The sequence below is a fragment of the Wyeomyia smithii genome, chromosome 2 (genome assembly GCF_029784165.1).
Source record: "Wyeomyia smithii strain HCP4-BCI-WySm-NY-G18 chromosome 2, ASM2978416v1, whole genome shotgun sequence".
Classification (NCBI taxonomy): Eukaryota; Metazoa; Arthropoda; class Insecta; order Diptera; family Culicidae; genus Wyeomyia; species Wyeomyia smithii.
The window spans coordinates 200934653-200961589 of record NC_073695.1 but is presented as its reverse complement, the minus strand read 5'-3'; the positions used below and the strand labels follow the sequence as shown (position 1 = coordinate 200961589).

Below are 26937 nucleotides of genomic sequence, written 5' to 3'. Positions count from 1 at the left end.
TCTGAGAAAAGTGAGTGAAAATAAAAATCTGCACATACACAAACACACACACACACACGCACACACACACATACGTACATACAGAAAATGCTCAGCTCGTCGAATTGAGTCGAGTGATATATGCCATTCGGCCCTTTGGAGCACTTTCATATCTTCGGTTTTGCAAGTGATCGCTATACCTTTCTAGGAGAAAGGCAAAAAGTTAAAAAAATTATTAATTAGGAGTAAAATATTCGTGCTGAAGAAATAGCGAAATAAAAGAAATGACTTTGAATTTCGTACACTTCAATCACGAGCAATACCGGGAACGTACGAATAGCACAATACCAAATTTGAATTTTGTTGAGGCCGTATGTTTTGATCAAAGCAGTTACAGTTTTAAATAGTCTTTGAATTTCGTTTCTTTTCATAACTTTTGAACCACATATCAAATTGCTATGAAATTTCTTAATTGTGAGTTTGCGAGACAACCCGTTCGAATGACACTAGATATGTTCAAGTGAGTCGTGTGATCTTTGAGATAATAGACTTTCGTTGTTTTTGTAATTTAATACATAACGGTTGGAATAAAAATACGATTATAGTCAAATAAAATGGGAACCTATAGGAAAGCCAAACTTTTCATTTGAACTTTTCAGATTGTTGAATTTAGTCCAGCCATTTTTGGGAAAACGAGTGAAATTAAAAAGTCACCGGAACATGTTTCTTTTCACAATTTTTGAACCACGTGTTTAATCACTATAAAATTCATCAATTAACCTTTAACTAGCCCGTTCATTTGATACCAATATTGTTCAAATCACAGACAAAGTAACAGACCGATTACATTGAAATTCAATAGGGTGTTATGAGGCAGCTAGACCTTTCTTTTTACACTAATTTCGTGGAAATCGGTTCCGCCATCTCTGAGAAAAGTGAGTGAGTTTAAGTAGTCTTCGGAATATGTTTCTTTCCAAAGCAAGATTTCACAATTTTTAAACATAACAGGCAGAGTAATAGTCCGATTGCAAAAAAAATCAATAGGGTCTTATGGGGTAATTGGACCATCCAAATGACACTGATTTTGTGGAAATCGGTTCAGCCATCTCTGAGAAACATGAGTGAGAATTAACACTCTCCAGAACACGTTTCTTTACATAACTTCTAAACCGCACGTTCAATCTTCATGAAACTCAAAAGTTAAGGGTTTTTTAAGTAGCTCGTTCATTTAAAACCATTTAAATTTTGTTAAATTCGGTTGAGTAGTTTCTGAGATAATGATGTTTCGTGATTTTCACATTTTTAAACATAACCTCTAAACTAAAAATCCGATTGCAATGAAATTCAATAGGGTCTTATGGGGCAACTATACCTTTCATTTGCAATTAATTTCATGAAGATCAGTCCAGCCATCTCTGAGAAAATCGAGTGAGATTGGAAGAGCGTTACATACACACACACATACACACACATACACACATACACACACACACACACACACACACACACACACACACACACATACAGACAATGCTCAGCTCGTCAAACTAAGTCGATTGATATACGAGATTCGACCCTTTGGAGCACTTTTATACCTTTGGTTTTTCCAGTGATTGCTATACCTTTCTAGGAGAAAGGCAAAAATGTGTCTAAAATTACTACACACGGTTCAAAGAAATGTGAGGTCAAATTAAATTTGTAAAACTCGTTTTTTTTTCTTTATTTGTCCTTCTGATGGGATATATAACAAAAAGTCAATAGCTTTGAAAAACTTTATACATATTTTTGCCTTTCTCCTAGAAAGGTATAGCAATCACTGGAAAAACCAAAGGTATAAAAGTGGTCCCAATGGCCGAATGTCATATACCACTCGACCCCTTTCGACGAACTGAGCATTTTCTGTATGTATGTATGTATGTGTGTGTGTGTGTGTGTGTGTGTGTGTATATGTATGTGCAACTTTTTTTTCTCACTCACTTTTCTTAGAGATGGCTGGACCGATTTTCATAAAATTAATTGCAAATGAAAGGTCTAGTTGCGCCATAGGTTGCTTTTGAATTTCATTGTAATCGGATTTTTAGTTTAGAGTTTATGTATCAAAATGTAAAAATCATGAAACATCAATATCTCAGAAACCACACAACAGATTTTAATAAAATTGATTTCAAATGATCGGGCTGTCTCCAGAACCCTTAACTTTTGAATTTCGTAATGATTGAACATATGGTTCAAAAGTTATGTAAAGAAAAGTTATCCTCATTTTTCTCAGAGATGGCTGAACCGATTTACACAAAATTAGTGTCAAATGAAAGGTCTAGTTGCCCCATAGGTTGTTATTGAATTTCATTGCAATCGGATTGTAACTTTGTCCGTTGTTCATGAAAATGTGAAATCACATAATGAAAGTAAACATATTGACTTCCTCCTAACGATCACTGGCTAAATAAAAGGTAGAAAAGTGATCCAAATGGCCGAATGTCATATACTACTCGACTCAGTTAGACGAATCGAGCATTTTCTGCATATAAGCATGTATAGGTGTATATGTTTGTGTGTGGGTGTGTACGTGTGTATGTGCACCTTTTTTCGCACACACTATTCTCAGAGATGGTCTGACCGAACAGATTTCAATGAAATTAATTGCAAATGAAAGGTCTAGTTGCTCTATAAGACCCTATTGCATTTTATTGTAATCTGATTTCTAGTTTAGAGGTTATGTATCAAGGTGTAAAAATCACGAAACATTAATATCTCAGAAACCACACATCTGATTTGATTAAAATTAATTTCAAATGAACGGGCTACCTTAGAAACCCTTAAATTTTGAATTTTATGAAGATTGAACATGTGGTTCAGAAGTTATGGAAAGAAACGTGTTCTGGAGACTATTTAATCTCACTCATGTTTCTCAGAGATGGCTGGCCCGATTTTTATAAAATTAGTGTCATGAAAGGTCTTGTTGCCCCATAAGACCCTAATGATTTTTTCTTACAAACGGATTATTACTTTGCCTGTTATGTGTGAAAATGTGGAATCCAGCTATGAAAAGAAACATATTTCAAGACAACTTACTTGGACTCACTCATATTTCTCAGAGATGGTTGACCCGATTTCCACAGAATTAGTATCAAATAAAAGGTCTACCTACCTCATAACACCCTATTGAATTTTGCAGTAATCGGACTGTAACTTCGTCGGTAATGTATCGAAATGTGAGAATCACGAAACTTCATTATCTTAGAAACTACACAACCGATTTGAACAATATTGATATCAGATGAACGGGCTAGTTAAGGGTTAACTGATGAATTATGATTGAACACGTGGTTTCAAAGTTTGGCTGCCCCATACGTTACCTTTTCATTTGATTGTAATCAAACTTAAGCAAGCGTTATGTTTTAATTTGTAAAACAACAAAAGTCTATTATCTCAAGTATTACACGACTTATTTGAACATAACTAGTGTCATACAAATGAGTCATCTCTCAAACTTTCAAATAACAAACTTCATAACAATTTGATATGCTGTTTAAAAGTTTTAGAAAGAAAAGAAATTCAAAGACTATTCAACACTTTACCTGCTTCGATCAATATATATGGCCTCAACACGATTTAAATGTGGTATCGTACTATCTGAACGTTCCCGGCATCGCTCGTGATTAAATTGTTCGAAATTAAGAGTCATTGCATTTTTTTCGCTATTTCTTAAGTACTAACATTACGTCAAATTTCATATTTTATACTTTAATTACAACATCAATATTTTAGAACCCAAAGAGTGGATAAACATTTATTGGATTTAAGCATTCATGTAAATCTATTTTTACAAATAATAAGTTTGAAGTTCACAGTGAAGGCTCAGCAAAGCATCGATCTCTATCGACTTCCACACAAGCATCTGTTGCTTCAACAAATACATTGACTTTTTTAGAACCCAGCGACTGGCAGCGCTGACGGAAACCGGTACCATCGACGGTTACACTCTACTACGCTCGCCTCCTATAGTCCAGGAACCGGGTTGCTGTAATCTATGCGCAATGGGCGGTGGGTGGCTTTTGGATGACGCGTGGGCGGTATCACTATTCGCTTCGTTATTTCACCCACTGTTTCACATAACTGTTTGCCACTGGCGTGTTTTGCTGTCGCTACGGTTCGCCACGCTCCATCATCGTCATTATTATCATCATTGTCGGGTAGCGTGTTTTGTCCAGAACAACGGCGTGGGAGTGATGAAAGCCGCATAGGAGGTGATGAATGAAATCGGTAAACAAAAGATCACCGATTACTAGAGTTTATACCAAACCCGCGCGACAAACGAATTTGCTTTTCCGGTTAGTATAGCTTTCAGTGCTACTGCTTATTCATTTGAACATTTTCATTTTCCTTTTGCCTCATAATTGACGCCATGACCTCTACGAATGTGACTTCTCCACTGGAAACCACAACAGAAAACGGGTTGCTTTACTGTTGTGACGGACACTAGATGGGCTACCGAAAGAAACGAATGATTTGAACTGAATACACATCAGCATTCTTCATGTCGACGAAGAAAACCGCATCGTTTGCCGTGCTGTCAATGAAGGACTAAAACAATCTCACCCTTTCCAAGGGGCCGGCGACGGAAGCTGGCTATCACCGCAGTTGTCTTCGAGGCCCGCATCGGGTTTATCCGTCGAAAATGGGGAAATTTGTTGACTCATATATTCAACAAAACCCGTATTGTCTGCCAGGCGGGTCATGATGCAAGTGGGTAGGAGTGTCTGGAACGAGAGAGTGAGAAGAAGTGTTTCTCCCTCGTTTTCGGGTGGTATTTTTAGTGAGAACGCGGCTGGAACGAAGGCAGACTTGAGACCTGAGGTTTTTCTGGATTTGTATTAACAAAATATTCGAACTGTGATTTTTTTTTAGGTTCATTGGAGTGTCGATAAAAAATTGCAACGTATCTTGTGAAAACAACAAGAATTGATTAAATGTCTTTAATTGTTTGTTACATTGTTTTAATTTTCACTGTAATTTTGTTCAAAGTTGACATGAAACTTATAGCTTTTCTCTGATATGCATAATCATGTTGTGCAAAAAATTGTGTACCGGGATGATGAAGAGTGAAGAAATATTTTTCGCGATAAAAACGAAACGCTAATAACTTTTTTGCGTGTTTGTTTTCGTTTTTTTTTTCATTTAGCTTAATGCATAGTCACGACGGTCGTAATTTGGGTCACCATTTCATGTAAGAGAATTCAGAATACGGTGTACATCGAATGGTGACCCAAATCACAAGTATGAATTATACAATGCAGTGCAATGTTTCTACAATAACCGAAGATTTTTTTTTTTACAATTTTTTGTGATGTTTTAGCTCATTTTAAAGTTTTTTTTATGTACGTGCCTGAACGAGCGAACGAGCGACGAACTTTTTTTCCTGGGATTAAATTATGACTGGTCGTAAGCAGGACTGGTTACTTTCCGTAGATTCAACGCATACGATTATTGGAACAAAAGAGTAGAAACTAGGGCTTCCTGATAGTATATTACAGGAAAAAATAAAAAAAAATGGTTTAAAAGGGTACTTTGCTATGCTATCCCATTTTCGACAATTAGTGGAAAATCAAATAAAATAACCACTAACCATCAATCTTTTTAATATCGACAAAATGATTAATATAAAATTTGTAATGAATGAATTTTACAGCACTAAAGTATGATAAAAGAGATTCAAAAACAAAAAACTATTCTAATTTAATTTAGCAAGAGTTACCTTTACTTCCAGAAAATATTCCGTTAACTCACCTGTTGAAGAAGAGAAAAGAGGGAGACAATTAGAAAATATAAATGCAAAATCAATAATAGAATCAACATATAGATGACACTTGAGCACGCTTATCTTCAGTGTCTCGTAGTACGTGCTAGCTAGCGTCGTTTCTTATATATTTATATATTCTTATATATTCTTACGGAAGAAAGACACGTGCATCACCCAACCAAACCGAGCAAGGCAAAACTCTGAGAGAACTAACGCAAACCGATGGAGATTATTTTCATCAACATCTATATCGTTATAAATAATATCGGCCATTAATTTTCTTATCAAATTTCAAACCCATTGCTAGGAATTTGTATCTGAAAACTCTTATAAATACTAGTATTTTTCACGTGTTGTCACAAGGCTGATAACGTTAATGCAAGGACCAAATCGTAGACGCAGACGTCCAACCCAAACAAATGTACAAATGTGAAACTTTTTCCTACTTCGTCAGGCTAAAGGAGAAAGGGGACGATGAGAAGGCGAGGTGTAACGATTGAGTGAAATATTATGCCTATACCGAGACCGATCGGTCGAACCACCGAACGCCAATGTCAGCAATGTGGCGGCCATCGAGGGCTCGTTCAAAAAGGACGTACGGTGTGAACATTCCGTGTGCTTAGGTTCATGAACACCCTTCGTATTAATTAGCACAAATTATTCTTTTTTTTTTCTCTACGAAAAAGAACGTTCTTTTTAGCATTACCCCATACCTATAGTAAAAATCACACATGAGGTTTGTGCAGTCGAACTCAGACTAGACGGCGTAAAGGCTAGCAACAAGCAAGCCAAAGCGGCTGCCGACCCAACACACAGTGGGAGTCGCGTCTCCGCGTGGCTCGGCTCGCAAATTTGTGGATCTTCAGACGGCGGAGTATGCATGTGCATATTTTCGAGTGTTTCCGCTAGGGGGGAGTCACCTTGTTAAAAAATAAATATAATTAGTGGCCCACACCCTTCATGCTCACTCATGGTTGTGTTGTTTATGATTCTAGCAGCGCGGTGGGTTGGCAGGGGTTGTGGGTGGCTGGGTGACTACCGACTCGTTGTCGGTGGGTGGAGGCGGTGCTGTGTATGTAACCGCACAAAGGGGAGCTGCTATTGCACGCTGCCTACCTATTCGAAACTGGCTGCCGCCGATGGCGAACGGGTGCGATGGAGCCACACTGCTACTGAGCCGCCCGGTGACGACGATGATGGTCGCTGTTTACTCAATGTCAACATCACATGTGACATGTGACTGCTGGTTTTCGAGGTGCTCTTATGTGCGCGCTTAAGCATACTTTTCGGCAGAAATAGACGGCGGTATGATTCAATGTTCCCAACTTGGGTTGCGATTTTAATTTGTTGGAAAACTCCTCTTAGTGACTCAGGGCAAAAAATATGTTTTAGCAACACCGCGTTGAGCAGAAGCTAAGGTCTTTGAATATTTCACAAAATGAATGCAAGAAAACGATGGCAACGATTCTACATTGAATTTAATGAGGTTTTTGATCCAGAGAATATTATCATCTAGTGAAAAAAGATAGCAATTGTGTTTTTTGTAGATATCATGATGTAGCGGATTGCAGCTTAAGCATTAGGTACTTAGTTTTTCGTATTCAACTGAACTTTTAAACTATCAAGGGAGAATAATTTGATGACAAAAAAGCACGGTTCATTTAAACTTCGAACTAAACAAAATTTTCAAGATTTCGGTGCTTCGTTTACACATGGTTTATTCCGAAAAATTGATTTTTGCATAACAAATTACATGTTTCATTTACCTTGTTTTTCGTTCAGCGGATTTAGGAGTTTGAAAGAAGAAATAATTTTGTTTGTATTTTTTTTTTATTTTAATAATGTTGTTCCTAAATAACTTTGTTTATGTTAACAAAGGATAGGATTAGAAATAAAAATTGATTTATGTTTCTATTTTTACAGTAAATTTCAGAGATACCAAAATGACAAGGGTTAAAAGGTCCTAATCCTAATCCAGTGCAATCGTAAAGAGATAAATATCTAACCTTACTGATTTAAAATAAAAAAAAAAACGGCTCTGTTTTCCTCTAAAGTTTATTTTTAGATTTTTTTGCTAAGAAAAACGTTGAATCTTCAACTTTTCAAAATTAAAAAAAAAACCATGGGCTTGTTGTAATTCATAAAAGCTCTCGAATTGCAAATTCATTCACGAGAAAATCTGCTGTTATGTCTTTATTTCTCATAATAATAATTCGGATTTTTTTTCTAAACAATCCCACAATCCTTTAAACTATTTTACATCATCTAATTGAGAATCGTACAAATTTTCATGCTTAAAACCTTTTAATAGGATTTCGAGAGTTGATTTTAAATCATTATACCAGGGGTTTCCAAATCGTACTCCGCTATTTTCCGGATCCTTTTTCGCTTCTTCTGTCAGCTTTCTCAACGGAATAGTTTTTTAGATCAAAAAACTTCCTCAATTTACCCATTTATTCAAAAACTCCCCGACGAATATTTTGGCTTACAAAGTGCTCCACCGAGCAAAAGATATGGGAACTCCTACTCTACACGATATAGGTCGAATACACTGATGGGAAAAAAACAAAAAAAAAAAACACCCCCATTTGAAATCAAAGTGCACCAATATTAACAGTTTGTTGGTCATTTCAGTCAATACTGCGTGAACGTAGATAATTAGTAGATCCTTTTGCGATCATCGTGCGTGACTTCCAGCATAAGTAGTCTCATCGATACATTGCTGATAAGTATGGGGTGCGGTCCAGCTCATCCGACCGGGAAGAGGACCGAAACGTAAGACTGATTCAAGTAGGGGAGGATTGTACAAAACGCACCAGTTAAGCATTTGCGCGATTTACAGTGCTTCAAATCATTTTAAAGCGACATTGAACGTGTAGGATGATTATAGGATCTATATATTGTATGTTTTCGACGAAGTTTATTATAAAATACTCGATTTCAATGTCTTTTATGGTAAAAATTATCATTGCCGCCAAACAAGCCCGTGACCAGAACGCACCACAACAAAGGTCAGTATGCTCCAAAGTAGTAGGCTAATATGCCACTAGCAGAAATCAGCACGCGAAGTGAGAAGCGCTTGAAATCTCGAAAGTAAAATCAAGAATAATGGAACATGCTCTAAGATGTCAAGCAATCTCCTGCAAGCTCTTCATAGTGCATTCTGCCCCAATTTTAATTTTGATGGTTTTTAGGTAAAAGTTTACGAAAGTTAGGTAATTAATTTGAAATACTCATAGTATTATAATCTCCAAAAGTGTAAAGGGTAGGGGAACTATAGTTTTTTGTATTATTTACAAGTCAGTTAATCGAGCGGGGGCCTAGTGTGGTTGGTAACGTCTCCGCCAACCACGCTCGACGCCTGGGTTCGAATCCCACCGCCGACATAGGTGTCGATGGTTGTGAGGTGGCGTGATCCACTCACAACCAACCCAACTGGTCTAGATTCAATCCTAGCCGACACCGGGAGATTTTCTGAGGCGAAAAATCTCTGGGATCACGCCTTCCATCGCATGAGGAAGTAAAGCCGTTGGCGCCGGTCCGTTAATAAACGGGTCGTGAGTTAGGGTCCTGGGTGTGAAGTCGCCTCCCTGGGCGTCGGTGATTGACCACAACAGTGGCGGAACTAGACCGACGGAAAATAAGCGAGAATAAAAAAAAAGTCAGTTAATCATAAAAGCTTAAATAAAATTCACGAAGAATTACATGTTGGGCAGAGCCACAGCCAATTGCACAGTTTTTTGAGTATTCTAGTCATTATGGCATACTGTTTTATATGAGAACTGTAGAGCAGCTTGGTTTTTATGAGAAAAGCGAAGAATTTCGTCATAAAAAGCCACATGTGTAAGTATTTTGGGGAATTAATAGCATGGGCCATCTTACCCAACTGGTGCGTCTTGTACGGTTCTCCCCTACAGACACGCTAATCATCCGGGAAGTAAAGAAAAACTCACAAATTCCCCTTCGGAGGGTTAAAGAAAGATTGGATCTAGACCTTTCCATTTGACGATGCTTGGTGGAACCGGTCCTTACAAGCTATTACTCAAAACGAAAAAATGACCGACGATCAGAAACACCAACAAAAACTTTAGTTTGCTAGGAACCTTTCCAACAAACCGAGAGTTCTGGAACCACGTTATTCAGACAGGTCAAGTTCGAGCTATTCAACAAGAAAAGGCGACTCCAAGTGTGTCCGAAAAAGGGGCGAGGACATCTTCGAAGAGGCATCTACAACCAACTATGATGCTCGGTATTGGAAGCATCATGATATGAAGCTGTTTCTCGTGGGCTGGGGTGGAAAACTTAACGCAGGTGAACGGTATAAAGACTGCCGATAATTACATCGGTATTTTGCTTTTTTTTGTTCTCGCTTATTTTCCGACGGTCTAGTTCCGCCACTGTTGTTGTGCCAATCACCGACGCCCGGGGAGACGACTCCACTTAGAACCCTAACTATGGACCGGTTGATTAACGGACCGGCGTCAACGGCTTTACTTCCTTACGCGATGGAAGGCGTGATCCCAGAGATTTTGCGCCTCAGAAAATCTCCCGGTGTCGGCTAGGATTGAATCTAGACCAGTTGGGTTGGTTGTGAGTGGATCACGTCAACCCACAACCATCGACACCTATGTCGACGTGGGGATTTGAACCCAGGCGTTGAGCGTGATTGGCGTAGACGATTGAAATATTGTGCGTGAACCTCAAAGGATACACACTAAGAAGGGGGCTGTATACAATAGCGTGGCCACCCCAAAACCCCGACTTGATTCTTATTGAGAATTTGTAGGCCATTTAGGAAAACTAGGTGTACAAAACTGACGTTACGAACAAACAAAACTATTTTGAAGCGCTGAAAAAGGGTTCAGACGAACTGGACCCCCAACACCTCCGGTACCTCATGGAGAGTAATGCCAAAGCGTTGTCAGTTAATTATTGAGGCCAAAGGGGGTCATAGTGACTGTTAATGATTCATTTGTTTTATTCGTTTTTTTTTTAAATAAACCGTAAAGTGGATTTTTATGTCACACTTAATTAGTCAATTAAGCTTATTAGTTGGTACTTTTATCACTCCGTATCTTGTTTTCGGGTTGGTAAACGGCTGGGCAATGCGTACCAGCAGTACACCCGTACTAGTTGGCATAAAATAGACCCCAGTTTGGTCCATAGCATAATGCCCAGCAACTCCTATCCCTACCTCCACGTGGTACCGACTGGGATACGAGCAACCAAGGGAAGATCGGTGAACCGGTGGGAACTTGGTCGTATGCTGACAGGGAAGGGGGAGTTGTTCTCCTTGGAGAGCAGCTTGCCTGAGCGTCTGTTCCCCAGGTCAGGGGCGGCTCAAACAGCGACTGATCCGGAGCGGACGGCTGAACTATGAAATGCGGTGTCTCGCCAGCTACACCCAAGACGGCAGCCCCGTCGCGAGACTAGGCATCGCAGCCCTAGTAAGGCAGCATGCTGAAAATAAACATACTACGAACAATCCAGAGAATGATACGAATCGGAACAATCGGTATAAACCTAGGCAAACGAAAAAGGACAACGATTGGAAACTTGGAACTTGGAATGTTAGGACTCTGCTCGAACCGGCACGCGTGGGCATCTTGGCCAGAGAGCTACGGAAGGCAAAAGTGGAGGTAGCAGCCATACAAGAGGTGCGTTGGCCTAAAACCGGGGAACGTGAATTCCGGGCGGTCGATCCGACTGCGGGCACTTCTTTCAAGTATCACATCTACAACGGTGGCCGCGATAGAGCGAAACGGGGCGTCGGTTTCGTACTACTTGGAAACCAAATGAAGCGTGTTATTAGGTGGAGGCCTATTAATGACCGTCTATGCGTATTGAGGATCAAGGGCAGATTCTTCAACTACAGCCTTATCAACGTGTACGCGCCGACAAACGATAAAACCGATGACGTAAAAAAGAAGTTCTATGAGCTCCTCGAGAAAACGTATGGAGAATGCCCACAACACGATATAAAGATCGTCATCGGAGATACGAACGCACAAGTCGGACGAAGGACGGCTTACCGGCTGAACTTTTCAAAGTGGGGAGCGAGCGGCTGTGTAGTGCAATTCACCAGATTATCCTAAGGCTATGGTCTGAGGAACAACTACCTACGGACTGGTTGGAAGGACTCATATGCCCTACTACAAGAAGGGACATAGACTCGAGTGTAGTAATTATCGAGGCATAACCCTCCTCAATTCCGCTTACAAAATATTCTCCCGTATCCTGTTCTAGCGACTGAGGCCGTTGCAGGAAGTTTTTTTTTGGAGAATACCAATGCGGTTTTCGAGTGGGGCGATCTACAACGGACCAGATGTTCACCTTGAGACAGATCTTCGACAAGTTTCGAGAACACAACCTGCAGACACACCATCTGTTTATAGACTTTCGAGCGGCGTACGATACAGTGAAACGCAACGAGCTGTGGCAAATAATGCTAGAACATGGTTTCCCAACTAAACTGATACGTGCGACGCTCGACGGTTTAACATCATGCGTCAGGACAGCGGGCGAATTTTCGGACGCGTTTGTGACGTTAGATGGTCTGAAGCAAGGTGACGGGCTCTCGAACTTGCTGTTCAACATAGCTTTGGAAGGTGCGATACGAAGGGCAGGTGTGCAAAGGAGCGGCACCATCATCACTAAGTCTCACATGCTTCTGGGCTTTGCGGACGACATGGATATAATTGGTGTTAACCGTAGAGCAGTTGAGGAGGCCTTTACGGCTCTCAAAAGGGAAGCTGCGAGAATTGGACTCACCATAAACACTACCAAAACGAAGTACATGGTGGCTGGCAGAGAGCGTGGTAGTTCTACGGGTGTTGGTGCTGCGGTGGAGATGGATGGGGATACTTTCGAAGTGGTCGACAAATTTATTTATCTTGGTGCTCTCGTGACATGTGACAACGAGGTGAGCCGCGAGGTGAAGAGGCGGATTGCGGCGGCGAATAGGGCTTATTACGGATTGCGTAGCCAGCTTAGGTCCCGTAGCCTACAGATCCGTACGAAATTTGCGCTCTATAGGACTCTGATCCTCTCGGTGGCGCTCTACGGACATGAATCGTGGACGTGGAAGGAGGCCGATCGACGAGCGCTTGGGGTCTTCGAGCGTAGAATCCTGCGATCAATACTCGGAGGCAAACTAGAGAAGGGGGGGTGGCGCAGGCGCATGAATCACGAGCTGTACGAAGTATACAAACACGCTGATATTGTCAAGCTGACGAAACACGGCAGGTTACAGTGGGCTGGCCATGTAGCACGGATGGCGGATGAGCGACCGGCAAAGATAATATTTAGTAGAGAACCGGATAGAGGCCGACGACTTCGAGGCAGACCGCGCACGCGCTGGATGTGTGCTGTCGACGAGGATGCCAGAGCAGCGGGTGTAAGGGGAGACTGGAGAGTAGCAGCCCAAGACCGAGTTTTGTGGAGACGTATTCTGGATTCGTCATAGGATCTTAATGATCTGTCGCCATAAAAGTAAAGTAAAGTAAGTATCTTGTTTTCGATTTGATTTAATTTTCCTTGAGAAAGTGCTTTTCACACGATTGAATATAGTTGTTAGCGTTGAAGCATAAGCGAGCATAAAGTTCAGAAGTAGGTGATAAATGAAGAAGGAATTGGTACATTACAGGCCTCCAGAAAAGTAGAGCATTAATACGTCCTAATATCTGAATTGTGGTAACTCCTCGATTTTTCTCAAATTATCTTAAAATGGTGTTTCTAAAGAAAAGTTTCATTTTAAATGTACTATCAGACAATATTAGCTTTTATTTAATAAAAAAATATTGCTAAACACCTACAAAAGAAACAAAGGTTTCTTTTTTTCACCTAACAGCGATATAACCCCTTGACAGAAGCTCCTTGCGAGAATTCATGACCACTGCTACCATTAGTTAGATAAATTATGGTATACTCCGCGTAACCAGGCTTCTTCCGTTCTCTTGATTTTTGCCCAAATTTCCTTCTCTACCTGCCAAACCCCTTGGAGAACTAGACTTTCTCTCACGCAGAGTGAGTAATTATCCACATTTAGGCGTAGAGTAATTCAGTCGCAGGGTTCCTTTTCACTCTTTATCATCACGTGTTAGGGATAAACATTTGCTCTCACAGTTTAAGAGGGAGTAGTTTTAGTTCTCCTTTACTAAAAGAGAAGTTGGCCAAATATCAAAACATTTAGGTTCACATTGAAGCCACATCCTAATCGTTTTCGAATTTAATATTATAGGAAGATTCCCAACTCACCATGGGTGCCTATTCTGCAGAAAGTTCGATTTTATACTGTTTTTGCCGCACCCCAGAGCGATGAGAACGGTAACGCAATGCTCAGTTGGACGCCGAGCAATTTATTTCATTTTTCTTGCGTGCGCGGATGCTCTGTCAAATTAGGAGCGTTTTTTCGTCAGAGAAACTATTACTCTGCGCTCTCTCTACAGCAGATGGTGTGATGCACATTGAATGTAAGCTCGCAGTTGTTAAGAGGGAAGAAAACTCTTTCTCTTTAAGATGAAGATGAGAAAAACGAAGCCTGCGCGTAACTTGCACTGTCAGTTCGTTTCATCACTTTGGGTATTAATGATAGTTCACCCCAGGCAGGTGTGACTTCTTTGATGAAGTTCCTGACCTTCATTAGTTCAGCAGATCATATCCCGTTAGGCGTAAGGACACCATTTCCAAGAACGCACAGTCTTCGCTGAGTCAATGCGTTGCACTTGCACAGTAAATGTTCCGAAGTTTCGACTTCAAGGTCACAGAAAAGACATACGTCATCCGTCCGTTAAGCTATTTTTTGAGGTGAAACCTACTCGACAGTGTTCAGTCAGGAGGCCAGTTAACGTACTCAGATAAGCTTTATTCATACTCAGTAGGTTGCGTGTGATTCTATTACATAGTGTAATGTACAGTTTAGATTGTCTTGCTTTGGAGCAAGCTTTCAGTTGCCATCAATCATCATTGTTTCCCAGCTTTTGAGCTCTGATTTCAAACAGGTTGTAGATACCCTACAGAATGGCTTCGGCTCGACGAATGTAGTTGAAGAACCAATCCTTGCTTAGAGATCGGCTTTTTCGTTTACTTCCATGTCACAGTGACAGTCAGGGATAAAATGCAGTCCCACATAGGAATAAAATGAAGTCCCATACTAACTTCGGCTGACATGTGTATGCTTTTAATGCATTGAGGGCTGCTTGACTATCTGAGAACAGATTTTTGCATACCTATTATATAATATCTCCTAGTCAAACAAATATGTGTGCATGTGGGCCACTGTCCCATTGGATTTGATATATCGATTCCTGATCCAGTAACTCCAGCGCCTGTAGATTCACCCATTTCAGAGCCATCGGCATAGAAGATTCGTGGGAATCATTGCCAGGTGCACCCTAAATGTCAAGAAAAACCGCTAGTGAGATTTCTTTAGCATCGAAAGACCTTTCTAGTTTTCAAACCAACGTGTGAAGTGCTGTTTCAGTTGATTTACCAGATTGATAGGCAAACTGGAATTTGTTCAGGGGTCTTCTGTTCAAATATGTAGTTTGATATGTAGGTCAATGATTTTTTCCATCATTTTCAAAATGATAGAAGTTAGACTGATTGGTCTATATGCATTAAAACTCGTCCCGTCACGTTTTCCAGCCTTAGGAATAAATATGGCGCGAACTTCTTGCTATTTACTAGGAATGCATCCGCTCTTGACTTCGTAAATATTACACTGGCTAATTCTTCAGCTTTACCCCGTCCTGAATTGAGCTAAATTGTGCTATGTAGAAGTCCTGTGCGTTTTTAGAGGTCAATTGAGTCAAGCCTAAGAAGTGTGTATCCATCATGACACTAAATGGTTCCTGAGAATCTGTTGTGAACTGACCGTTTTCATTTTTTAGATTTCCATGTCCATTAGTGTGATCTTTATGGAGCCTTTATGGAGTCTAATCACAACAGGCATATTTTAAACTTGCTCATATGTTAGCTTCCAATCCTTTCTCTTTGATCAACGAATCTCTAGATTTTATTCTGTTAGACAGCTTTCATACTCTGTCAATTGCCGGTAATTTTGGTTTTGTTAAGGTGAAACGGGATTGTGGCCTTTTCCTATACAATTTTGAGGTTAGCGTTCTTTTTACTTCTGTATTTTGATCGTAAAAAATTCGGCTTCCACTAAATAAACAGCACTCAAATTGCTACTTCAGGCATGCAACAGTTGTGAAAACAATTGATCAAAGTTTCATGTACGCAGTCTTCATAAATCAAGAAAAAATTAGATTGCAAAATTCGAGTTGATCGCGACCACGTCCCGTTTCACCTTAAAAAGCCTTTTAGATGATTTTTTAAGCTTTTTGAGTTTATGTTCCACCAAGATACGTCCTTACTAGAAGTTTTCTGTTTCAACGGGCAACTTTCTTCGAAGGCTTCTTTTATATTGGTTAGAAAAGATGAACAAACAATGTCGAGTTGCTCGGTGGAAGAGATGTCGGCCACTAAAACAGAATTCTTGAGTGTGTGAGAGTAAAGATAGCTATCCCAATTTGTTGTTCTTGGATCCCTGAACTTTCTAGTCACCAGTTCCCGTAGCTAAAAATAATTTGTTTACTATCCGATAATGATTCTTCTTTTGACACATACCAATTATCAATCATACCAAATATTTTCAGGCTACAAAGCGTTAGATCAATAACTTTTTGTTCAATGCTGGTAGCAAATGTTGGACCATGACCTTAATTACAAATGTTTATGTTATAGGAAATTAGATAGCAAACCATCACCTCTCACATTGATGTTACTGCTACCCCAAACAATGTGGTGGGTATTTGCACTAGATCCTATGATGGGCTGTTTGCTTTCTATGTATCGTATTATTTGATATTTTTCGGTGAACAATTACAAAACTTCTATTACTTTGCGTGACGTTTCGGCCTACTGTTGCGTTTCAGCCATCTTCTGACGCAATTCGATCGCCACAGCTTTTCGTCACCTCTTTCAGCGCCGCACGATCAGGTATCACTGCTTTTTAGTTTGCAGTGTTGAACAAGCGCAACTGGGAAATTGGTAGAAGCGATCTTCGTTATCCCTCGAGTCGTTGGAACCTCCAGTTGTATTACCACGACGTCTTTACTGGTGAATTCCGCAACAGGTATAAATGTTAGATTTCCCAGTATAGGAATTGATGCTCTAGGAGCAGTTTGTGTAGGGGTACTGGGGGTAAGCCCGGCACTGAGGGTAAGACCGTCACCCCTAGGATTTTACTAGAAAACGCTAATTAACTGTGTTTTGGAATATGTGAAGTGTTGGTATTTAATATTTTAGACATTTTAAGACACAAAATAATAGACAAAACATACGCTACTGCAGCAAATGCTTAAACGGATGTAATTTTTCGTGAGTGGAACGTAAGCTTTTATTCATTTGGAAAGACTAAAATAATTTTTCGTTGCTCTACAATTTATTGCCTGCATTGTTAGCAATCACAGGAATTCGATCTGAAGTAAATTGAAGCCATAAATTTGTAGAAATAATCTTTTTAAACAAATGTGTTTTTAAACAAATGAGAAATATGTGTCAGTAACATCCAACTAGCCTCAGACCATGTCGGGCTTACCCCACCGTCACCCAGTGAGTGGGGTAAGCCCGACATGGTCTGAGGCTAGTTGGATGTTACTGACACATATTTCTCATCTATAACCGATGTCTTGCTGATAAATAAATTAATTAATTGACTTAGAACCATGCACTCAAGCTCTTCTGTGATTTATGAATGATTCCAAGGGTTATTGGAGGTGTCAAATGTACTGAATCAAGTCGCAAAACTGACGGCTTTCCCGGTGGTATTTGAAATATGCTCCGGTGTGCTCAATGTGATCCTGGCTTCGATGAAACTAGTTAATAATATAATTTGAAGTGCCACATGATAGGCTTGCCGAGTATCGAATTCTTTAATTGATTTTACATGATGTTCCCCGGAACTTGTTCCGGCAATCTCCCCAGAACCAGCTAACCGACAACAACCAAATTCAACAGTAACATACAGAAATGTAAGATTTCTCATTCGGCGTTTTCCGAATTCAAATTGGGTCAGTTAGTTCTAGTAAAACCATGAACAAACTTAGGTGCCGGTGTTACCCCCAAGGGGTGCCGGTTTCACCCGCACTGATTGCTAAACGTCGTTTTTACCTTAGTTTCAAAACTTCACTATTTCTTGTAAAATAACAGTTTTAAAGTACTGAAAACCTTCATATCTTGTAGAAAACAATATGGGCAATGATTTTGTGAAAGAAATATAACAATATTCGCCATCAAGTGCTACTGAAGAATCATTTCCCTTAGGGGGCCGGGCTTACCCCCAGTACCCCTACTATCGTGAAGAAGCTTCCCATTTCGATTTATGCATGAAAAAACGTGTTGATTGTAAAATTGGTCAGGATGAAGTGAAACATTGAGGTTGAATACTTTTTTTTATGTTGAACAGTGTGAGAATTCAGAAACAGTACCGTGATGTCAACTTTACAAAAAAAAAATCAAAATTATTTTGGTAATATTCTGAAATTGGGAGCAACAATAATGAAATTCAAATAACTTTTCAAGCAAATTACAAGTAAATTATTTTGCACGTGCATGTGTCTGAAAATTTGTTGCTTTCTTTCCAAGAATCCCACCTCATTCTTTCTACTCCATCAGAATCAACCAAGAAAACTATGAATGATAAAAAAAAACGCAAAAACCTACACATCACCCCACCCATTGACTAGACACGACCTAACAAATAGGGTGCAGATTTCCTACAAGGCCAAAATAAATTGGGAATCAGAAGAAACCATCGCAGCTTCTCCCGCATTCCTTCGCACTTTGTGGTTCTGCTAGTACAAACCTAGCAGTGCTTTCTCTCTCTCCTACGCAGTGTGCCACGTAGCCTCGCATCGTCATAATTTTTACGCAGCGAAAGACAACCGCTTGCACAGCGTGACACCAACACATCGACGTCCAAGGATCATAGTAGCTGTGTATGTGGGTTGAGGCAAGGGAGGATTCCGAAATCGCGTTGCGTTGCCTATGCATGCTCCGGCACCAAGCGCTACAGATGAAAAAAAAAAACAAAGGCGAAACATCCCAGCAAGCAGCGAAAAACCTTCCAGCAGGGGTGGAATGGGGCGAAGCACTAGCAAGAAGTAATCGTGGTGTGAATGCAACGCAAGCAGAAAACATTTACAAGACAAGACGAACAACAGATACGATGAGGAAGTTCGGGTGGTAGTGGTGGAGGATGGTGGGACATCCGGGTAGAGCGAAGATGAATTTGGTGTCCATATGCTGGTTGTTCTTTCGGTTGGAACCGCCGAGGACTGCTTCTTGATTGCTGTGCTATTAATAAACATGCTCTTCATTCGCCGCGGATGGGTGTTTTGAAGTATCCGTGAGGGGGAAGTGGTTTTTTTTGGCGTCTTTTATTTCACAAAGGTACTGAAATGGTGGAACGCAGGAAAAAGGTGAGCTTCTACGCCACAGAATTACTGCGGTTGTAAACGGTGGAAAACGTATTGATAACAGGTCATATTATATTTTATCTTTATATTATATCATGATTATTGGCGTTCGAGAATTCTAAAATCGCACGGAAATGGTAACTTGATTATGCTGTTTTACCGAAACGATGCGATGGGTGGTGACTCAATAAAATTATCGCCTTCCGAAATGGAGACACCATCATCTCGAACTCAGCATAATGATGAGCTAAGCGCTAAATGTCGCATACGTATACAGGTATTCAATGCTGAACGCTGTCCGAGGCTTTGGCGGTTACAAACGAAATGCCGCGGTTTGGCACTACAAACGAAATGCCGATCCTCTAGCCTGTTGTGGCGGCAGCTGAAAATTTATCACTCACGAAAAACAAGCAAATCTGAACGCAACACATGAAACGTCGAAGGGCAACGCAAGGTTGAAGATCGTCGTTTCCCCTAAAGCAGTTATGCTGCCGTGTTGCTTATGCCTTGTACCTCCTCCCACCAGGGGCTAACACTAACACAAGGTTAACCCGACCGCCACACAGCGGGGCACAGGTAGGTAGAAAACCATCATCATCATCACCGTCAGTCCGTCAGGTGACGTGGGTTAGTTGCTCGGACATGTGAATCCCCCTTCGGACGAATGGTGTCGTTCTGCAAAGGGTTTGGTTTTACTCTTTTTCTTCACAAGTGAAGTTACCAAGAGGTTCACCTGAAGGCACCAGAGTGCATTATAGCCGTAAAATAGTAAACACAGTCTTTTCGCATGGACGCGTGTCCATTTAACGCAGGTTATGATCCAACACGTGCGAAGGAAATAATCCACTGCCTTTTCTCTTCGTTCAAAGCGCTTTTCCATTTAAAGGGCATTCAAGTTGTCCAAATTTTGTATTTTGAAGCTATACGTACATTGTAGGCCTTAGCGAAACTATTAAACTAAGTCCATTTTGAAAATAGTATTTGGTATTTTATATATCAACCTTTCCTGTCAGTATTTCGAGGTTTTACAAATGTGCATTTATTCTGTACTAAACTCTACGATTCGTAGAGAAAGCACCAACTGCTAACATTCGCACTATCAAGGTATATTTTGCATCTTAGTTGGCCTCGATGTACGATGCTTGTCTAACTTAACTTAAACTGGTAAAATACATTGAAATCTTGTACGAAAATGTTCGACTAAAATAAACATATTGTAATTATTTGAAATTACTACAAAAAACCTTTTGAAATATAAATGGAGCGGAATGCAGAAAAAAATTTATCTAATGGCACTAATGAAAAAGAACCGGGTTCAAAAAAAAAGGTCCACAACAGCATCTCCTACTTAGAACACTGGTAACTGAAATGAATATTAGTCCAAAGGTGATAACCAAACCCGAAAAAAGTAGGCTATCGGCTGAACCATCGCTGTGAAGTGGGATGGATTATTCCAAAACCCATACACATACACTCGTTCTGCGACGTCGACGTACCAGTAGTCTGTCAGGTGATGGAGACCCCACAGGGAATACTGTGTGCGTTGGGAAAATACTTTTCCTTTGTTGTTATGCACTAGATCGCGAATGGGGCGTACGATTCATCCAAAGGAACTTCGAAAAAACAACACCAAAGGCAGCAGCTGGAATCTTTATTGCTTTATAACTGCGACACAACATTGGATATTTGCTCTTGTGCTGAAAATTACGCACACACACTTGCAAACACAGCAATCGGGACGATCCTCAAGCGGCCTGTGATCTGTGTTTTTGGTCGTCTCTACATGCTTCCCGTCGTGGAAAAGGCGACCGCAATGTGAGCGGGATTTCAAGCGAGAGAGAAAGAGGGAGAGAGTGAGAGCAATTATAGCGGAACAAGTTTCCTCTTGATCGCATCCGTAGAGCCAACGTTAGCGATAAACGAACGACACACGGAGACTACGTCAGTGAAGGCACGTTTGAGGGGTGAGTTCTTTTTCTTCGTTTTAGCCGTCCGACCGCCTGCTCGTTCACTGGTGGCGCATCAGGTTATATTTTCTCCCTGGCTTTGGCAAAGCCGGTTGCGATCGTGGTTACGGTGTGTCTTCCAGGCGCGCCCGGTGCCCTAGCACGCGAGGGGTGGTGGGTGGGGGTGGGTGTTGTGTTAGGCGGATAGTAGTTTTTCGTTTTATTCTTCGTTTTTTTTTTTTTGGCGCAGTACATTTTGAACGGCAGTTCGTATGTGGACTACAATTTTCTTGTCTATTTACAACACTGAAGACAGCACGGAGTTGGGCTCGCAGTGTGAGTCATATCCTTGCTGTTTGTCTGTCACTTCTTTCTTCGAGTGGAAAACGATGTCGTAAATGGCACTCGATGGCCCCACTGTAGAATGTGTGCGTGAGCTGAACGTTCTTTTAAAACGTAATTATTACTTACGGGTGGCGGTAGAGCCATTTTTCCACCAGCAATATATTTAAACTAAGCAGTTATTGAAAGATAGTTATTTTTTATTCGACATTTTTTATATGTTCTTAGTATTGAATAATTTCATCAGTATAAACTTAATAAAGCTTCTTCTTTTGGCCGTTTTTTCATAAAACTGTTGTAATGAATTTTGTATAGGCTTAAGGTAAAATGGTAAGAAGCCTGAAATGGCCGACTTCGATTTCTCAAAGGCACTACTTGCTGGGGTGAAGCAAACATTAGGATGTGTTTGCACTACCTTTTTTACAAGTCTTATGCCTTTAAAAACTCGAAGTCGGCCATTTCTGGCTTCTGTACCGTTTCACCTCAAAGCGAAAAGGATGGTATTTATCATTTATAAATAAGTTAATGAATGAGATACACACAATCCCAAAACTGGTCCTGAAATTGTGTTTTCTAAACAGAAAACTAGTTGTATCTTGGCTCTTTGAAGTTCAAAATCAGGGTTTTCACTACATTGTCGATCCTTGGTAAAACAATTATTTTCTATTAAACACTCTAATGAATTATTCACAAAAGTTGTACTTGCCAAAACTATCGTTTAGACCATTACCGTGAAGACATAAAATAGTTGAGTTATCAAAGTTGATGTGAAACAATATTTTGAGCAAGTTAACGAGAGAAAAATTAAAAAGCGGAAGATTGTTGCAAACAATTTCGAGTGAAAAAGTCGAGTCTGGCGTTATTTGATACCTTTTAAAGTTTGAATACTATTGCTGCAATTGCATTATTATTGAATAGTTTGCGGATAGATTTTCCGGCCCTGGTGCATCTTCATGGATTTTACCTTCATGAAACAAACTAAAAAGTAGAGTCGAAAAACAAACGAACTTTGATTTCGCATAGGCATTGCTACTATAATAAATTCTTCGATATATGGCCAACATAGAAGCCTCGAATGTAGAAATACTTTAACATGGAAATTTATATATATAAACGTAATCTAGAATTAGCGTACTTGTGACCTATTTATACAATGGGAAGATATAGTAGACACCTGTTTAGTGGTTTCACTTGAAATATCTTCTATAATCAAACAGGGCGTTAAGCAAGCATCCCAATTATCAGTGCACTACTGTTTTGCACAAAATTAACAATACTGCAGGAAAACAGAAAATATTTTGATTAATCACAAAAGTTTTTCATTCGTGCCTGCCCGAAACAAAGAAGCGACAAAGATCAAGAGCGCGTTTCGGCACTGGTCAACCAGGAAGAGTGCGCAAAGTGGAGAGTTGACCATCAAAAAATGCAATAACAACCAACACACATATCAGCACGCAGCAGGCAGGACCAGGCAACAACAGACCGACCGCCAGCAGCCAGCAAGCGACACGAGCGCAAGCGAACGCTTTACCACTCGTCGTACACTGGCTGGGTGTAGCGGGCGACAGGAAGGAACGGGGAGGATGGAGAGCGAAAAAAAGAAAACTTATGGCGGCGGTCCACCCACTGGCTAACCTCGTTTCGTTTGCTTCGCGGCGGCGATTGCCTGCTCTACCAGCGCGCTTTATCAGCTCCTACACTGTAGACAGCAGTAGCAGCAGCAGCCAGTAGCGTACGAATGCCTCAATGACAGCCGGGAGTTTGACTAGCTGACGAACTTTTTTTCGCCTGTTCCTGTTGCTACCACCAAGGCAACCATCAGTGGAGCAACTGGGTAAAAAACTATTGTCGGCATTGGATAGCAAATCAGAAAAGTACACCCCATGTGCTTCCGTACTAGACATAAGGGTTTAGGAGGAAGAAAAAATGTGCTTACCTTCGTCTTACCGGAAATAACCTTAAATATGCTCACATACACTAATCAAAGCACATTCGAATTAGTCTTTTTATCACCGTAAAGCCCTGCGAAGCAATAATAGGGCACCGAAAACCTGTTGTCCCTTCAGATTCTCTTCCGAATCCCACTGAAAAAGCACACACAACCCGAACAAACGCGCATCCACTACGAGAGAAAATCTGCGTGTCTCCACTCCGGCGTTTGGCGATGTATTGAAATTCGAAATGTGGTGGGTCTCCTTTCCGTGCTGTTAGCTCTAGTAGCTACGGCGCGGCAGCTTGCACTGTGTTGAGATTCCCGTTTGTTTTTCTCGTTCGGGCGAGTTGCTGCCCTCACGACTACAACCGCGCGCACCCTGGGCAGAAGGCGAAGGTATAGTGCAAAAATTGTAGCTCTCCTCTCTCGCATACTGATGCACATATGAGCGGGCCGGCGAGAGCAACCCACCCAAAAACTCCCTCAGCCTCACCCACACAGCGGTTCAAGGAGCGGCCTCCAGTCAACAGGCAATCGTAGACACCGCATCGCGGCTGTACCTGCACTGAACTGAGCACATGATCAAGGCTAGCTGAGGTGGTTTTAGCTTTTCCTTTATCTCGTTCGAACTGCGGAGATCGCCTGCTACGACGGTTGCCGTGTCAGTCGTAGTGTGCATGGACTCCTTGTTGCAATGGTGTGGTAGCCTGATATAGGCGCAACAACAAAAATGCGGTGGTGAATCCACTGTCGGCTTGCTGTGGTGGGTTGTGATATGGGTAGTGAATATTTTTTTACCTACCGTCGTCGTTGTGGTACGGGCGGCGGATGGCGGCTTTGGGTGTACATTTGACTGTGTATGAGTGCGAATGTTGTACGAAGGAGTTTTCAAACCGGTTTCGAGATTGTTTCTGTATGGTCGCAGACGGGCGGAAAACGACCCACTGAGTCAAAGGCTTTTGTTGTTGGCCGTGCGGTAAACGGCACGCCGCTGTGATGGAAAATTTTGCCCTTCGATGCGAGTTTGCGTGGAGGGCTTATTTATTGTGAGCCAACTGAAACACGGACCACAGGGGATTGGCTACAGCTTGTGATGCAACAAAAGGAGAGAACTAACTTCGTTGGTTTTTATGCTATTATTGACTTTTAGTTTATGATAATAAAGTAGACAATATTTGACATATTTTTATATTAATTCAAGTAAAACTGCCGCTAAAGAATTAACCAAATTTCCTTAGCCCTTAAATATTTTGTATGAAAACAATTTATGCGAAGCCTACAAACAAAACAGAATATTATTTTGAATCTTTTTTTTTCTTTTACTTCTCATAGTAAATTATGAGTTCTATATTCGGCATTTGTTAATTATTGTTTAGTTTTGGTTCCTATCTCTATTTTCAGAGGGCTATAGTAATGCTGTACAATTTGTTGGAAATGCCATATAGATTAATATGCCGTAATAAGCCGTTTCTGTATTACATAAAATTTAACATTTCTCGCGTAACTTTTCAAAAGGACCTAAGTAACAATGAGAGATTCTCTCCTCTCTTTCTTTGTTTCGTTAATTACGTCGTCATTATAAATGTTTTCCAAGCTTCCCCCCCCCCCCCCCCTTAATCGAGAGATTGATTCTATTGTAACCTCACTGGAAACACCCCAAGCAGCAAAATTTGTTTCGAGTATGAACTTTGTGCATTACAGCAACAAATTCTTATGCGAAATTGAGTTGCAGTTACATCTCAGTTTCTTATACAATGACGAAAAAAGCGCAGGAGGTGGAGCCAATTGCAACATTTTCGTTGTTTCAGCACAAGTTACAAGAATGAAACCGCAATGTGTATGAACTTATGCATGGAATTTGATAACAACATGGTAAGATTGTAAAATGACAAATGGTCAGACTGGAAAGAGATTGTCTGTATAGCGATTTATCTTTGAATATGTTACAATTCACTTACTTCTAGCTGCTTTTTACTTCCCAGCTTCGGGTCGTTACTTTGGTCTCCTGAAGAAAATTCAATCGGGTGGACTTTCAACCCACCTATACCGTTGGTCACTGAGCGAAATTTATAGATTATACACTAACACTGAGCGGAAACAAGTCAAAAGGGCTCAGAATTATTTTAACAAAGAACAGCTTGAAAATTACGTTAGTTTTATTATAATTACTTTTCGCGGGAAGGAAAGGTTAGTAGGGATAATATTACTTGCGCATATCTTTTTTTTCGCGATGAAGCGTCCGTCGGGCACTCCGCTCGCTGGGGGTGTAGATGCTGATCGGGTGGCTGCTTCGTTGACTTAGAGATGCGGTGGATTCTTTGGTCGGATCCGGTCTTCTGGCCAGCTGGGCGTTGTAGTATCGGACGCAGCGGCGTCGGTGGTCACCAGTGGGGCGTCACAAGCGAAGCACCGGCTTGTCGATCGCTGGATAATTGGCTGGCGGGTAACCCGGAGGGTGTCACTGTTGCACTATGGATGACTTCAACTGGCTTTAACTCGCCTTTCACCACGGCCGCGGTTTTCAACGACGCGCCAAAACTAAGCGTACAAAATGGCCTTCCAATTTGGCCACAAAAGGTCTCACTAAGGGCTTTATTCCGCCAAAACTTCGACACTGGTTCTTTAACGCGCGACTACACTCCTCCGGGTTATAATCAAAAATTCTCCCGCACATTTGCTATCCGACCTTTTTATTTACAACCTGTCCGCCTTCCATCGTAGACCCTCCCTGCCGCGTAGCGCACCACCCCGTTGTTTGTACCCAACGACTCGAAGCTTTTATAAACTTATCGTTTAGTTTGGTGCCAGGGTTTTATTTATCATTATTTGATTTTTTTAGAACAATTTATTTATTTTTTTTTTTTTTTAAAGGGGGGATTTGTTAGTAGCTTAAGTATTTATGATAAATATTAGTAAATAATGAGTATGTGTGTCCAATCACAAATGGTGACTTCTCAACACTGTTAGAAATTTGTAATTTTGATTGTTAGGATTTGTTTGCTTTCGCAATTAGGACTTATCATTCGTAGGGATTTAAACCTACTTGTCAGGAAAGGGGAAGTAAACTTACAACTAACTTAATTGCTAACTTATTGGCTATAAAGGGAGCTTATCGTAACAATTGAGGATTGCAACGATTTTTGTCGAAAATTGTTAATAATTTTATTTGACATAGCTTCTAATGGTTCAACACCAGTAAGTCTATGTAATTCGAGTGTACCAAACCAAGGAGGACGCTTCAAAATCATTTTCAGAATTTTATTCTGAATCCTTTGGAGCGTTTTCTTCCTTGTTGAACAGCAACTTGACCAGATCGGTACAGCATAAAGCATTGCTGGTCTAAAAATTTGTTTGTAAATCAAGAGTTTGTTCTTTAAACAAAGTTTAGAATTCCTGTTAATGAGAGGATATAAACATCTCGTATATTTGATGCACTTGGCTTGTATACTCTCAATG

General features: G+C 40.7%; 1 protein-coding gene across 6 annotated transcripts in view; it reads right to left on the bottom strand.

Moving 5' to 3' along the window:
- LOC129722041 (protein charlatan) overlaps window positions 1–26937 on the bottom strand; it is a 73948-nt gene that overhangs the window by 26852 nt on the left and 20159 nt on the right. Inside the window, exon 1 of one of the 6 annotated variants that reach the window (XM_055675235.1) lies at window positions 23485–23769. The exons of 4 other annotated variants lie outside the window; for them this stretch is intronic. The gene's annotated coding sequence lies outside the window, so the exon portion shown is untranslated. Of the gene's footprint in view, window positions 1–5734; window positions 5753–23484; window positions 23770–26937 lie in introns of those variants that run through there. One more of the 6 variants, XM_055675236.1, reaches the window with a different exon arrangement.